Source organism: Pleurodeles waltl, chromosome 6, assembly GCF_031143425.1.
Source record: "Pleurodeles waltl isolate 20211129_DDA chromosome 6, aPleWal1.hap1.20221129, whole genome shotgun sequence".
NCBI lineage: Eukaryota > Metazoa > Chordata > Amphibia > Caudata > Salamandridae > Pleurodeles > Pleurodeles waltl.
Window position 1 is genome coordinate 466,663,397 of NC_090445.1, and position 17,541 is coordinate 466,680,937.

Consider the following 17,541-nt stretch of genomic DNA (forward strand, 5'->3'; position numbering starts at 1 on the left):
GGCACCTGGACCACTTTTCCAGGATCCAGGTCCTTCTGACTCCCCTCTCGAGCGGCCATGGACCATGTGGTCAGGTGCACCCACTCATGTAACCCTAACATCTCCAAATGCAAACTGAGCTCCACTTCCTTCAATCAATCAATCAGTATTTGTAAAGCACGGCTACTCACCCGTGAGGGTCTCAAGGTGCGGGGGAAGGGGGAGGTGGAGGGGGAGGGGCCTCATCCCAAGAGCTACGTCTTGAGGTTCTTCCTGAACATGGTGAGCAACAGGCTTTGTCTGAGGTGCAGGGGGAGGTTGTTCTAGCTCTTAGCTGCAGTGTAGGTAAAAGATTGTCCTCCAGCGATGGTTTTGCAGATGCGAGGGACAGTGGCCAGGGCCATCTGGGCAGAGCGGAGGGATCTGGCGAGGTGTGAAAGGAGACGCAGTGGTTCAGGTAGGGTAGCAGCGAGATGGGCCGAAAATTCTTTAGTTCTGATGGGTCGGCCAAATGTTTCTTCAAGAGAGGGCATATTTTGGCCTGTTTCCAGTCCTCAGGGAAGGTGCCTGTGCTGATGGAGCAGTTGATTGTGTTACGAAGCTTGGGGGCAATAGATGCACTGGCTCTTATGTATATGTGGTGTGGGCAGGGGTCTGATGGGGCTCCGGAGTGGGTGCTGTTCATAATGTTGACTGTTTCCTCTGTGGTGAGCATGGACAAGTCGTGGATGGTCTGGGCGGGTTCTGGGGGGGGTGAGTCGTTCGCAGGTTCCGCTGCCAGGTGACACAAAGCTGTCGTAGATGTCCTGGATCTTGTGGTTGAAAAAGGAGGCGAGTTTGTCTCAGAGGTCCTGTGACGGGGGATGCTGGTGGCTTCAGAGGAGTGATCTGTGAACTCGTTGATGACTGAGAAGCGTTCCTTCGAGTTGTGTGTGTCCCTCCTTGTCGCCCTGATTTTTCGTCGGTGGGTGGCGATTGTGGCTCTGAATGAGGCGAAGTCTTCGCTGGATTGGCTGTTTCTCCATTTTTTCTCTAAATGTCTGCGGGTACGCTTTGATTCTTGGAGTTCGGTGATGAACCAGCTGGCCTTTTAGGTACACGTTTGGCCAATGTCAGCCAGAGAGGGGCTAGAGTGTTGGTGCATTGGGTGATCCATGTGTTGAGGTTGCACGCTGCTGTGTTGGCATCTTCAGAGGGGGGAGAGAGGGATTTGGCGAGCGATGAGGTGAGTTGCTCGTTGGTGATTTCGTTCCATTTTCTGCGGGGGGTCCTGGAGGTGTTGGTGTGGCTGCTGGGTGCGGTGATTGTGAAGTGTATGCAGCGGTGGTCGGTCCAGTCTGGGGTGGAGATGGTCTTGATAGTGATCCGGTCACTCGAGGTGAAGATGGGGTCCATTGTGTGTCCTGCGATGTGTGTGGGTGTGGGGACCAGCTGTCTGAGGCCGAGGGTGGGGAGGTTGTTGAGTAGAGTGGTGGTGTTTGGGTAGGTGCGGTCCTCGAGGTGGAAGTTCAGATCACCAAGGAGGAGGTAGTTGACTGACACCAGGGCCTGGGTGGTAGTGATGTCCACAAAGTCGTCTAGGAAAGCTGGGCAGGGGCCGGATGCCTGTACACAAGGGTGCCGCAGATGGAGGAGCTGTGGTTGGAGTGGACCAGGAAGTGGAGGTGTTCCATGGTGGTTCCGAAATCGTCTTGGACGGCCTTTACACATAGTGAGGACTTGTGTACAATGGTGAGTCCTCCACCGAGGCCGGATGCTGTAAACGCCAGGAATTGCGATGTCTGGACCCGAGGTGGGGTTGGTCCAGGTTTCGGTGAGGAAGGCGATGTCCGATCGGGTGGTGTCAATCAGATCCCAGAGTTCGGTGGCATGTTTGTGGAGGGAGCGGATGTTCCGGAGCAGGCAGTTGATGGAGTTGTGGAGGTTGTTGGTATCTTTGTGTGCGGAGAGTACCTTTGGTTTGTTGAGGTTGGCGCTGAAGTTGCAGTTCCTGCAGGTGAAAGGTCCGTGGGTGTCTTTGGGGGAGATGGTGCAGTAGTTGTTGAGATGTCCGGTGTTGAGGCAGAGGAGGGTCTTAGAGCCAGAACGGAGGCAGTCCAGCGGGTGGTTTGGCACGCTAGTGTCACGGTCATGCTGCAGCCGCCATTAAGAAGGGGAGGGGACGGGAGTAGGGGGGAACAGTCAACTGGGGTAAAAGTGCTTTGCCAGAGGGTGAGGGGGGCAGAGGAAGAGGGGAGAAAGGAAAATGCACTAGGGAAAAACGAGGGGTGATAGAATTAAAAGGCAGAAAATATAAAAGTGAAAGAGCTACAGAGAGAAGAAAAGAAAAGGCAAATGATAGAAGACAAAGGAAGAAAATGCAAGAGTGAAAGAGTGACAGAGAAGAACAGAAAAGGAAAATACTTACTTGTGATGGCCACTAGACCACCAGGGATGATGCGCAGAGACGAGCCTGCCAGTGGAGGAGGGCCTCAAACTGAGAGTCAGGAGACTCTCAGTTCGTCCCAGGCAAGAGGCAGAGGCAGCAACAGCTAGAGGAGCAGGGGAGGGCAGCAGATGCTGACCAGGAGGTCAGTGCAGTTGCCCTCTCATAGTGCTTCGGACGCCATTAAGAAGGGGGGAGGGTGAGGGGAGCAGTCAGGCAGGAGGGCGGGAAAGGTGCTTCGCAGGGAGGAGCGGGGAAGAGGAAGAGGGTAGAAAGGAAAAAGCACTAAGGAAAAATGAGGGGTGATAGAAAGAAAAGGCAGAAAATGCAAAAGTGAAAGAGCGACAGAGAGAAGAAAAGAAAAGACAAATGATAGAAGAGAAAGGCAGAAAATGCAAGACCGAAAGAGCGACAGAGAGAAGAAAAGAAAAGGAAAATACTTACTTGTGATGGCCACTAGACCAACGGGGATGAGACGCAGGGATGAGCCTGCGGGTGGAGGAGGGCCTCGAACTGAGAGTCAGAAGACTTTCAGTTCGTGCCAGGCAGGATGCAGCAGCAAAGGAGCTGGGGAGGGCAGCAGACGCTGACCACAATGGCATGCTTGAGGTCATTGCCAAGCAGACAATTCACAGGCATAGGGCCTGATCTAGATTTCAGAGGATTGGTTACTCCATCCCAACAGATATCCCATCCGTCAAAATGTAAATCCCATTATTTTCTATGGAATTTTTATTTTGACGTACGGGATATCTGTCACCATTGTGAAGTAGTAACCTGTCCGCCAAAGTCTAATTCAGGCCCATAGAGGGACTGAAACCTACCCTTAAGGGTCCTAAGACCCCCCCATGCACCTCCACTCAAAGGGAACCAGAGCCACTGGGTAGTGACTCTCATGGTTGTCAGCTGCACTAACCTAGTGGGATGCATTAGGAACTACCTGCTGTGAGGTCACCAGATGATATCTGAAAGTTGTCATGGTGTCTCTAGTGTCTCTCAGAGCCCATTGATGGTAACACACTGCCTGTATTTAAAAGTTTTACCAGGCATGTGAGTTCTCTGCACCATCTCTCTGTCACTCATGGACACTAGGGTAACTTCTACACTATCCTCCACACTATCTGGAGCAATCTCCTCCCCCATCTCTACAACTCCTGTGGCTGGCCATCACTGAGGGGCTGTGCCAGCTTGGGACACTTGGCATCCACCTTGTAGTGCCCAATCTTCTTCTTCTGTTCAGATGGGAATTATGAGTCCTGACTCTTAAAGCTAATTTGGGGACCTTTCGAGAACTCCCTGTTTTTATACTTTTCTATCTCCTCTTTCTTCTAGTGGGGACCCTGCTCATCCTTGTGATGATCCCCTTCTTAGGGACCCTAGTGCTGAGGCAACAGTCCTCACCCTTAGCACTCTCTCTCTGCAGTCAGTGAGCTTACTGTCAATTCTTATTAGGGTGAGGCAAAAGCCAACCCTAAATTAACCTCTGCTCACCTCTCTGGTAGCTTGGCACAGAGCAGTTAGTCTTAATCTGGAGGCAACGTGCCAAATATTTGTTTAACACTTCAAACAGTACTAAAGTCAAAAGTACCACACAAAAAGGAGCCCATACCAACTTAGAAAAATAGTTATTTTAATTAATAAATAAGACCAAAACAACAAAAGTACAATCAGTAGAACCAGAGATATGCAAATTTAAAGATTTCAGTGAAAATAGCACCAAACAGCACAAGGTGTCAATTGTGGATATCTGGTCACGGCGGACCAGGACAAAGTCACAAGTTCAGGCCAACTGCGATGGAGAACACAGACCAGCTGTAGTGACCCAATTAGGCCTGCTGAACTAAGGCCCATATTTGTACTTTTTTAGTGCTGAATTTGCACCGCTTTTTGGCACAAACTTACAAAATACAATTGTATTTTGTAAGTTTGCGCCATTTTAGCGTAAAAAAGCGGCGCAAACGCTGCGATAAAAAAGTATAAATAAGAGCCTAAGTGCCTCAAATTTTGGTTTGTGGAGTGTTGCGAGGGTCCAAATCAAAGATGAGCTGCACAGCCAAAACAATGCATCGGCTCTGAAATGTGACGAGGTTGCGATAAAAGGTCCTGCGTCATCATCAAGGATCCAGCTGACAACGGCTTGTGATGCGAAGTCTGGCATCGAGGACACATCTTGCAGTTGGAACAATTCATCAGTTCTGAGGAGCTATGAGGCTGCGATGGGGAGTCTGGTGTTATCATTGAGGCTACAATCAATAAGGAATGCGAGGACCTCCGCAGAGCATGCCCGGTTCCGATGAGGTGGCAGGCTGTGATGTGATGCGGGTCTTTGCAACTGTGATAATCCACCCAGCGGCTGCACTGCATTGGTTCTGCTCAAGGTTGCTGAACTAAGTGTCTCAAATTTTGGTTTGTGGAGTGTTGCGAGGGTCCAAATCAAAGATGAGCTGCACAGCCAAAACAATGCATCAGCTCTGAAATGTGACGAGGCTGAGATAAAAGGTCCTGCATCATCATCAAGGATTCAGACGACGACGGCTTGCGATGCGAAGTCTGGCATCGAGGACACATCTTGCAGTTGGAACAATTCATCAGTTCTGAGGAGCTATGAGTCTGCGATGGGGAGTCTGATGTTATCATCAAGGCTACCAACAATAAGGAATGTGAGGACCTCCGCAGAGGATGCCCGGTTCCGATGAGGTGGCAGGCTGTGATGCAATGCAGGTCTTTGCAACTGGGGTTATCCACGTAGCAGCTACAATGCGTTGGTTCTGCTCAGGGTTGCACCATTCTTAAACAAAAAAACAATCCATACGTTGTTTAATGTAATAATTGTGATTGTTTTCTAGTGATTATTCTTGGTCAAGAAATGTAATTGTTGTCACAGGCATGAATAATATGGTGGCTATGTTATAAGTATTGTTTTTTTCTTTAAGAAAGTGGCATTTTCAAAATTGTAATTTAAAATCTGACTTCACTACCAGTTAGGATTTTTCATTACAGTTCCAAAGACACCAAACATAAATGAATTACTTGTTCCCATTTGGAAGTCACAGCTTATTAAATGTAATAAGGTAATCCTATGGGAGAAGTAGTCCTTGCAGTAGTTAAAAACTAATTTAAGAGTTTTTCACTACCAGGACATGCAAAACTCAAATTACATGTCCAACTTTTTGAATACAATAACCTGCCTTCTGGGCTGTCCAGGGCCTACCCCAGGGATGACTTGCATGTAATAAAAATGAAGGTTTGTGCCTAGCAAAAAGTTTATTTTGCAAGGTCGAATTAGCATTTTAAAAACTGAACACACAAGCTGCAACGGCAGGCCAGAAACATGTTTAAAATGCTACTAAAGTGGGTGGCACAATCAGTGCTGCAGGCCTACCAGTAGCATTTAATTTAAAGGCCCTGGGCACAGGTAGCGGCGACATACTAGGACTTACAAGTAAATGAAATATGTCAGTTGGGTATAAATCCATCTTGCCATGTTTTAAGGAGAGAGCACAAGCACGTTAGCACTGCTTAACACTGGTAAAGTGTAAAGAGTCCTAGAGCCAGCAAAAACAGGAGGTCTGAAGGCAAAACGTTAGGGGAAACCACACCAAGGATGCCATAACAGCTATTACACAAATTTGCTTGCATTGCTGCTCATGCAGAAACTAGAGCCTCTGCAGCTGGTTCTCATAGAAGACTCCTGGAGGTCTACATGTAGGCATTGAGCTCACTATTGTCAGCATAATGGTAGTTATTGCAATTCAAGTCAACACCTTAAAAACCTCAAAGGTGAAGTCCAAGAAATCAACAGCAACTATACATTTCCCAGTACCCCAGAGTATAACTTGCAATCATGCAAACTGTTATTATTTCTGTGAAAAATCACCAGTTTGGATACAAGAAGAAGTGTCACAGGAAGCACATCCTAGAATGACTAGGCCAGCACAGGGACCGATGACTCTACCAGCCTGTAGCACTTAAACCATGTCTTTTGGTAGAATATTTTGGGTGGATTTTGTGAGAAAAAACATCAAAATAACTATTTGCCAAGTAGAAAGTATTTTTAACTGAAAACTAAATACGTTGTGACTGCCCTCAACCAATACTTTGATTACTGTAGACTGACCATCACACTCCATTTCATCATGGAGAATGTGTTCAGTCCTAAACATTTCACCTACCTATCAATAATTTGAGGTATATTAGTTGTTGTAGCTCAATGAAGGGAGTAATGTTATGCGTGAAAGGGGTCCATATTTTCAAGGCCATGAAAAGCCACACAAGGTGGCTTTGCGTGTATGGGAAGCTATTCACGTAAAAATTACAGAAATCAATATAGGACACCCCCTGAAATGCATAGCGTGCTACAAAATGAATATGACACATATACCAATGAATGTAATATGTGTCAAAATTAATATGATACCTGGCATAAAGAATCTGACTCGTACCAGAACAAATGTGAAACTTGGCAGAGTGAATATGCTACTTAGTCATTAATATGAATAATACACACTCTGAATTGAATAAGAGATATACTGAAATATATATAGTTTATTCTCAAATGAATATGGCACTCACTGTAAACAAAAGAGCAAGCACTGCAATGAATACAATATGCATCAAAAAGAATGGGACATTTTTTTAAATGACTGACATATGCCAAGAGGACTATGATACAAGTTGAAATGACTATGGCAGATTGGAATTGATATCAGTCACAACAGTGAATATGTTATATTCTGAAAAGAATTTATTGTGCACTGAAAATAATATCATGTACCTTGAAATGAACATTACTCATGTTGCAATGACTATGAATGGTGATGCAATGAACATTACAGAGATCAGAATAAGACCAATTGAAATGAATTTGACATGCCTTAAAATGAATCTGACTAACACTGAGATTCCCATGACATTTGTCAAAATGGACATGACATGCAATTTCATTAATATGATACACATTGAAATGGATATGACTGGTTAAAATGGATATGATGCATGGTAAAATTAATGACAAGTGTTAATATGATTATGACATCGATTAAAAGCAATAAAACATCAATTGAAAGGAATGTGACACATGTGAAAATGTACCAATATAGATATGAGCTTCATTCAAATGAATTTGATAGCAATGTAAAATGAATATGAGTAACATTGAAATGGGCGTGATATTTCTCAAAAGGAATATACCTTGAATTGAAAGTCGTATGATGCACATTGGAATTCATATTATATATGTTGAAATGCATGTGATTTTCACTAAAAATAATATAGGAGGTTTTAATATGAATGCAACATCCATCAAAGGGAATATGGCACATGCTAAGCTGAATATGAAATGCATTGATATGAATCTGAGACCCAATGAAATTAATTCAACATGTGTTAAGTTGCACATGACAGATGCTAAAATTACACTGAGACTTGTTAAAATGAATATGGCATGCCCTGAAATTAATATGATATACATTAAAATCAATATGACGTACTAAATAATAAGAACATGTTGAAATGTATTTGACCAATGCTAAAATGAATATGTTAAGTGTTAATGGGACTATGACAATCATTGAGAGGAATATGACATGTTAAAATGAATATGAACCACTTTTAAATGAGTATGAAACCGGCTGAAATAATATGGCCCACAGAAAGCTTTGAAAAGAATATAAAACTATATAAGATGAATGTGTCATGCATTGCAATGACTAAAGCACATATTGAAATGAATATGAGCCATGCTTAAATGAATATGACTCATGTTTAAATGAAAATGGCATGACCTGAAATTATGCTGATTTGCTTTAAAATTAATATTAGATATTGAAATTAATGTCACATACTCTGAAGTTATATGATATGGACTAGAATGAATTAAAATTAATATAACAAATAATAACCAAATATATAAGAAGGAACCATCTTTTACCACGCATCCATCACCATGCATCCATTACCATGCAGGTAAAAACCACTCAGGTAAGTATTTCTACATTTACCACACAGTACTTTACCATGCAGGTAAGGGGTAAACAGAGATAAGGGTGATTTTAAAGTTTAAGGGTGGGTAGAGGTAATGGGAGGTTAGGGTAATATTAGGATTTAAAGTACATCACAGGTGTACAGTGAAGTGGCATAGACTGGTCTGGCACACAGCAAAGTGGGGTAGAATGGAATGCCATACAGTGGAGTGACATAGATTAGAGAGGCATACAGAGGAATAGCATATAGTGGAGTGGTGTAGGGTAGAGTAGCAAACAGTGAAGTGGCATACAGTGGAATACTTAAAAATGTGCATTGAGGAGTGATGGATAATAATGAGGAATGAAGATTGATTAGAAAAGTATGAGAAGCCCAGAAAGAGTAGTGAGGGCAAGAGGGTGCAAAATGAGAATACAGAACTGAGGCATGAGATGTAAGTGATTAACATGTCCTAATACGGACAATGTGTTACACATTTTAAGGTATCACCATTTGTCCATTTCAGTAATGTCTCAGAGGGGGCTGTATGAGCAGTGAGGGTTGAACAAAGAAGGAGAGGTAAGGAATAAAATGTGACAAGTAAGTGATGAAGAGTGAGTGGAAGGGTGGGAAATAAAGAGATGGAATAAGGTATGAGGCACATGGAGGGACAACTGTGGGATGAGGGATGAAATTGTAAAACATAAGTTGAGTGATGCAGAGTGAGGGATGTGAAGGGATAAGAGGTGGGACAGGAGTTATGTATGGAGAATGGATTATGACTGATTGATAGTGAGGGATGAGGATTTAGAGTAGAGGAGGGAGGGTTGAGGTCAAAAAGTAAGAACCAGAGAAAGGTAATTTAGGGCCTCATTTATATATTGGTGGTCTGCCCGCCTTTAATCAGGGTGATGGAATACATTAATTCTGGATTGGATTCCATGTAAAAAAGCTGGGCTGTCCCACTTTGTCACCTCTGTAGTGACAGCAGGCAGCAGCCCGTACAGCAAGCACTGAGGAGGATATATGAGTAGGCCCATGGAGACAGGTGAGTGGCCTGGGGGTTGGAGAGGATCCTGTTCAAACTTCCTGGTATAATGGGATATGCAGTGAAGGTGAGGCTCTCCTTTAAGGTACTGACCACTGGTGACACAAGCTTGTGGAGTTCCTGAGTGTCTTGGGTCAGAACGGGGGTGGGGTGAGCTAGACAGGAGTGGACCACATTAAGAATGGTGAGATCTGTGGCATATATTCTGTAGGGCATGCAGGTTCTACTCATAGCTGAGCTTCCCCAGCAGCCACAGCATTCCCCAATGATTATATATCAGCAACCTACTGGGAACGGGGCAGGGCCTAACATTCTTCACCCTTGTATGTATGATGTTGGAATGGTCACTGTAGGAAAGTAGCCTCTTTCTAGCTTGGTTACCCCACTTTTGGCCTGTTAGTCAGTGTGTTTGACTGTGTGCACTGGGATCCCACTAACCAGGACCCCAGTTACTGTGCTCTCTCCTCTAAATTTGGTTGCTGGTAACTTTTCCTCTCCACAATTGGCATACTGGTCCCCCTGTGTAAGTCCCTAGTATATGGTACCTAGGTACCAGGGCATTAGGGTTCCATGGGATACCTATGGGCTGCAGCAGTTACTCTGCCACCCAAAGGAGCCCATGTAAACGGTTCTGCAGGCCTGCCATTGCAGTCTGCGTGAAACGGGTACATGCACCCGTTTTCACTACAGGTCACTGCACCAGGTCAGTGTAAGTCACTCCTATTGTAGGCCCTCTCAGCCCAGAGGGCAGGGTGCAGGCACCTGTGTGTGAGGGCATCCCTGCACTAGCAAAGATACCCCCTCAAACAAAAGATATATTTTACTAGACCTTGTGAGTGCGGAGATGCCATTTTACGTGCATACTGGAAATAGGTCACTACCTATGTCCAGCTACATAATGGTAACTCCGAACCTGGGCATGTTTGGTATCAAACATGTTGGAATCATACCCCAATACTGTTGCAAGTATTGTAAGTATGATTCCATAAACTCTGGGGGCTCCTTAGAGGACCCCCAGCATTGCTACCACCAGTCGTTCAGGGGTTTTTGGGTAGCACAGCTGCTGCCACCCCTCAGACAGGTTTCAGCCCTCCTGCTGCTTGATCTAATCAAGCCCAGGAAGGCAGAACAAAACATTTTCTTTGGGAGAGGGAGGTAACACCCTCTCCCTTTGGAAATAGATGTGACTGGCTTGGGAGGGGTAGCCTCCCCAGCCACTGGCTCTGCTTTGAAGGACACATTTAGAGCCCTCTGTGCATAAACCAGTCCACACTGGTTCAGGGACCCCAACCCCTGCTCTAGCATGGAACTGGACAATGGAGAGGGGAATGACCACTCCCCTGTCCATCACCACCAAAAGGGTGGTGCTCAGAGCTCCTCCAAAGGGTCCCTGGGTTCTGCCATCTTGATTCCATGGTTGGCAGGGAACTCTGGCAGCATCTGAGTGGCCATGCCAGGCAGTTGTCTTCAGAGGCACCTTCTGATAGGTAGTTACCTAGCTAGGTAACCAAGCCCCTTCTTTGGACTATATAGAGTCTTCCTCTGAGGTGGGTCCTCTGATTCAGCTTGCAAGATTCCAGCAGGACTCCTCTGCAATGTGTACTTTGACTTCTGGCCTCTTCAGCCACGACTTGACCCTCCAGGAACCTACAAGCAGCAGGTCCACGAGGAAGACTCTTCTGCAACATTGTATTGGCAGTTCCTGGCAGCTTTGTAACATTTCCCCGGCTGTGCGTCCTCAGACGACTGCAACACTTCAGCCTGCACATGAAGAAGAAGTAATCTCCCTTGGGGTGAAGGCATCACTCCCCTGTATCCGCAGGTACGTGGCTGCATCGACGAGCGGCTGCGTGGCTCTCCCCTCATCTTGAGTGGTGTGGGTCCTGCATCACGGGTGGTGGTCCAGAGAGTCTCCCTTGATCCTCTCTACCAGCTGTCACACTTTGGTGGTGGTAAGTCCTTTCCACACCATGCAAGACAGTACTCCTGTGCACCGCATCCTTTACAGCTGTCAAGGCTTGTTACTTCACCTCCAGGGGGAACGTCAGGCGATGTGTAGCTCCAGCCCCCAACACTCCCTCCTGCAACTCCTGGGCCACTGTGTGGTCCTCCGGCGACATAGGGGCAACTTCTGCGGTGCTGAATGGGCTGCTTCAGGGACTTCTGTGTCCCTGTCCTGTGGGACACCTGTGGGTGCTGCCTCTGCTCATGTGGGCCTTCTGCAATACAGAGGGTCCCCTGTGACTCCCCCTCCAGGGTAGAATCCTCCTGGACCTTGCTGGTCCCCGGCAGCGCTTCTTTTCCTCCAACCGCAAGTTTGCCTTTGCCAAGGTTTGTTGGTGGAAATCCTTCACTTGCACCCATCTGCAATCCAGCTTACAGCGTGGAACACCTTTTGCATGCATCAGGAACTCTTCGCCAGCTTCTGTGCTGCAGTGCAGAGCTGTCTTCCTTCTTCGTCGACCAACTCCAAAAGGTACTTCTGGGTGGGTAGTATCTCCTACTCCCCCTGGACTCCACAGACAATTCTGGACTTGGTCCCCTCTCTTCACAGGTCTCCATCTTCGGTATTCCACTGCTGGTTCCTTGCAAGCTGTTCTGGATGCCTTCATTTTCTTCTTTTCATCCTATGAGGTGGTTTTGGGGAAATCCTGTGTTTTACTCCTGCATTCCTGGTCGCTGGGGGGGGGTACTATATTACTTACCTGTGTGATTTGTTAGTACTCCTACCTCCCCCTCCACAATTTACTTACCTAGGTGGGGGCCCTGTGTTCACATTCCATTCCACTTTCTTAGTATATGGTTTGGGCTCCTCCTAGGGTCACTATTGCATATTGCTATTTTACACTGTTTTCTAACCTTTGTATGCCTCTTGTTGTTTTTTAGTGGATATATATATATATATATATATATATATATATATATATATATATATATATATATATATATATATATATATATATATACATACATATATATAGTGTATTTACTTACCTCCTATTGGAGAGTTGCCTCTCTAACATTTTCTGATACTGTGTTCCAAAAATAAAGTATCTTTATTTTTGTAGAACCAAGTGCTTTCTTTCTTATGTGTAAGTACTGTGTGACTGTAGTGGTATTGTAATGAACTTTGCATGTCTCCTCTAGAGATCCTGGCTTCTAGACACTGCCTACACTTCACTGAGAGGGGATACCTGGATCTTGTATAAGGTGTAGGTACCATAGGTACCCACCACACATCAAGCCAGCTTCCCACAGTAATGGAATGCAAGCTAAATTGCAATGTGAAGCCAAGAAGACAGGCATAGCTCACTCATCAGAATAAGCATTATCCTCTCAGGGTGCCATCAGAGAAATGGATGACAGCGACCTGCAGTCATACCTAGTGCATATCCAGTAAAGCCTAATTGCTATAGATAGCAAGATTGCCCATTCCAGAGTGGACAAGCTAACCACCACTCTTAGCAAGCAGGAAAAACAGATTACTACAGCTGGAAGTCGAAAAACACATGGAATGAAGAAATAGTAAACACCAGTAAAGTCCTAAATGTAATAAAAGTAAAGGACAATCACTTGGATTCAAATTATTATGCAACGATCTGCAATTCATAGTTGTGTCTGAGGTAATAAACACTGACAATATGGCTTCTCAAATCCCTCTTTGGAGCTGGCAGCTTTTTGCTATGTTCACTGTGGAAAGAACTCACTGATCCTGGGGCCCTAGACTCTCATCTGGGGCCCAATTATCTCTAGAATGCTAAACTTTAGTGATCGGAATGTGGCTCTGTGCCTGCCCCAAAAAAGACAGACTCGAACATTCTGATGCATGAAGACTCTGCTCTCTTCATCATTCTGGATTTCACACTAAAAGTCCAAATGTGTATCTGAAATCAAGTGGAAACTGTGCAATGCTGGAATACAATATGCATTGCTGTTTCCAGTGCACCTTGAGATCCTGCATTGCAACAGGCCCTATCTTTTCCAGAATCATCAAAGCACTGTACCTTTTGTATAGAAACTCATCATAGGCTGTCTGTGTCAGTGCGTGGGTCTGCTGTCTCAGAGGAGGATTTCCGTGACATAGACCAAGCTAACCAGCATTTTTCCTCAGAGCTTACAAGTTTAAAATACTTTCTCTACATGAAATACTGTGAAACCTCTGCTCGAGGTGGCCACTTAACAGTTGTACCTCATGGCCTTGTTTGCCCCAGGATTACTGATATTGAGACAGAAGCTCCCCAACCAGGTACGAGGCTTGAGGGATTGGGGAGCGGCACTCAAGGCCATGAGGTGTGCTTGTCGATGACATCTTGCTTCTGTGAATTTAGTGGACTGAAGCTCCTTCTCTTCGTCCCTTCCTACCCCTAACGCTCAATCAACTAAGTGGGAGCTCACAGATGGTCTTTTTTCTGAACAGATGCAGGGGTCCATTAAAACAAATGGTTATTGGTATACCACAGATGTTTACCTCTAGGAAGGAAGGTAGAGAAGCCCCGATGAAAGCTGAATAACACATACGGGTAGAATTCTTCATCTGAAACATGTCAGCAATGTAGGATTTAGAAATCATTGGATTTTCACTGATTCCAGTATTTAGTTTTTAATCATGATATGTGTACCCGGTAAATAAAATCAGATATTTCTCCAATAAATCTGATAGTGTCTATATTGTTGATATCACACTCTACCTATCTATAGGAAACAGCCCTATTTTGACAGGGTCATCCCCACTTTTCGTCACTTGTACAAAGGTTTTTTGACTGAGCTGCAGTGGATTCCTGTTAAACAGGCCCCCAGTACCAGTGTTTTTTCCCCAAAACAGGTAAATTGGTGAACAATTGGCACACTCCTCAACCTGTGTAAGTCCCTGGTAAATGGTACCGCTGGTACTTAGGGCCTGGGTAGAGGAAAGGGTCCCTAATGGCTGCAGCACTAGTTGTGCCACCTTCAGGGAACACCCCCAAAAACAAGAAATGTGCAGTTGCCTTTGCAGACTGTGGGACCTGGTGTAAACCAGGAGAAAACACAACATGGCACACCCCTGGTGTGCTATGCCCCTATCACTGCAGCTACGTGTATGTAAGACATCCCTAAGGCAGACCTAGGAGCACTAAGGTAGGGTGCAGTACACTTGGTGCGTGAAGGCACAAGTGGATATGGCCCTGTGTTGCCTCGCCCCACTCCTGAGCTTTGCAAGGGAACGTGGAAGCCATTGTAAGGTATGTTGTGGACACTCGTCAACATGTGTGACCCAGACACATAATGGCTTCACCAAGCCTTATGGTGCTTTGTATCAAACACCTCAAAATAATAAATCCAGGTTGTTGCCTGCCTCAGATTTATTTGAGCGTGCACCCTCAGGGCACCTTAGAGGTGCCCCTGAACCCTACCAGTCTCTTGGTGTGCTGACTTAGCTTGTTCCAGTCTGCCACCAACATACACTTTTCTGACCCTCTGGAGGTGACAGTACATGCTTTCAGAGGGCAGAAATAATGCCTGCTCTGGAGAATGTTGTTACCACCCACTCCCAGTAGGATGGCTAGCAGATATGCATAAAAAGGCCTGGATCTTCAAAGACCCTGCTGCGTTTGGTATGCACAGCCCCTGGCTTCCCCAGTCCTGGGTGTAGCCACGCCCTGCCCTGAGGCCCATTTGGAAAATTAGCTAGTCAGTAGGCATGTACCACCTCTGGGCTAGCACCCCTAGGGTGGGCTACCCAAGATGGGCACTCAAAGAAGGGTTCTACCCTATTGGTTTAGCTTTGAACTAGGCCTTCTGGGATAGTAATATGCCCACTTCCCGTGAGAAGTGGTCATATTGGGCTGTAGACCCACAAGGGTAAGTATCCATTGGCTATTACTCTACACTCCCCTAAAATGCCCCTAAATTGGTTTCCTGACACCAGAAGCTAGCGTCTTCTGACAACAAAGAGACAAGGACACAGAAGAACCAGAAGTGTGAGAACTGTGGACGCCTGGTATACGTTTGATGAAAAACCCTGCCTGCTTACCTGTTGCCGTCCCGATAATCTTGAAATCATGACTTGTCCTGCAGCTGTGGAGACTCCAAAAGCCTCAGAGGATCTTGAGCACTTCACCAGCCCGTCAACATCTCCCTTGGAGTGGAGGAGCCACTTCATGCTGCTTGCAGACACCAACCGCAAACTCTAGGCCCACTGACCTGCTGACCCCACTGTCAGGTCCTCCTCCACAGCAGTCATGCAGGAGGAGGTCCCAGTGTTCCAAGAAGCCAGTCCTGTCTCCCCTCTAAGTGAGGAGATCCAGAGATCTGCCAAAGCCAAGTTGCACCATCGTCTGGGGTATTGGATCCTTTGCACCAACCAAGGCTTGTTGAAGCCCACCCTAACTCCAACAGCAGAACTGAAGACTTGCCCGTGAGGGACGTCAGCATCACAGAGGACAGCCTTTATAGTCATCCAGTTGCTTTGTCTTGTCTCTTCTTATGCAGGTCCCCCAAAGAACCATGTGTGCATTGGCAAAGGGGCTCCACCGCTAAGGTGTGTCACTGCATCCAAGCTCCCCCGTCCTCGTCCACAACTTCCAATGGTGTCCCCCTGCTCTCTGGGTACCCATCAACCAAGCATCCCTGTTGGGAGCTCCGGGACTTGTCCCCAAGTCCAACCTTGCATTCTTTTTCCAGGTGACTGGACCCTCTCAACGCCGAGCTTTCGGTTTGCAGGATCCGGACACGATCAACACCATTGCACCTGGATGTTCCTGGCCAGGTAAATCTGAACTGCTGGTCTTGTCAGTAACTTTGCCCCCCAGCACCGTACTATCTACAGGGGACCCCGAGAACTGAGTGTAAGAACTTTGGAACATGTGCTGCGTAACAGCGCAATCATCTACAAAGTGTTACTTACCTGCCTGCATTTGCACTATGCAGCAATTTGTGCACCTCAGGGGGAGAGGACAGAAAGGTACTGTATTTTGCAGATATGGCTCATTTCTGCCCTTTTACGGTGGCGCACGGCAGTACTGCAAGGCACTTGCTGGGTCCCGCTGTCCCATGAGCCTCATAAATGAGGCCCTAGCTGTTAGATGACAAACCATGGCCCATGGGCACGTGATGTGTAACTGTACAAATTAATAACAATATGTAAAATAACGCCCATCTCTTGTATGAAGTGTAATGCTACACACAAACATTACTCACCATGTTTCTGAGGTAGCAGCCTTGGCTGGAAGGTGATCCCACGTACACAAATTCCATCCTGAAAGCAAAGAAAAAAACCTACAACCCCTGCTGCAAGTGTGAATGTGTACTTGCTAGGCAACTTTTGTGTAAGTCTAGTTGCACGGGCCCCGAATTTGCAGGAGGCCCCAGGTATTGTGTACCAGTTCCCCTTCTTAGAGACGTAGTGCAGTGCAGGATGTCATGTAGCTGGACTACAGATGACCACCCACAAATCTGCAGGATACATGTGTTGTGTGCACAAATTGGGCACAATGCCATCACACATGTACACAATGTTCCCTCACCGTGACATGCAACCATGCTTTGAGGAATGACAGTTGTCACATCATGTCACTCAATTGGGATTTGTGAGAGCATACTGGTTGGATGGCATCATGTCAACTGTCATGGACAATGTAGGACAGTGAAAGGCATGGGCAAATGTAATGTGGGACAACACCAACATCTGCTATGAGCATGGACCCATACATGTGTCAGCCATGTCTGGCATGCCTCCAACAACCTAGACTGAACCTACAAAAAAGATTCACATCCACATTCAATCTCAATACACATTTAGTGTGAACACGAAACATTGAGTAGGCTAGAACAATGGGAGTCAGCCACCATCAAAATCTGCTGTAGAGATAAAAAAGTCAGGAAGTTGAATTGTATGATGTACCTGCCCACACACTGCATTTGACATCAAGATAATTTTGGCCTGTACAATACTGCACAATATTTGTGTCAGGATAATTTTCTCATGGGATGAAGAATAGGAGGCACCAAGGGAAGAGGAGGAGGATGAGCCACCCTATCCTTGTTACCTCTAGAACACTGCTGCAGGACGTGCACAGTTCATGCAGAACTTCTTTAGCTAAGCACCTGACTGAAGGTATGACTTCCAAACATGTGAGTACATGATTTAATA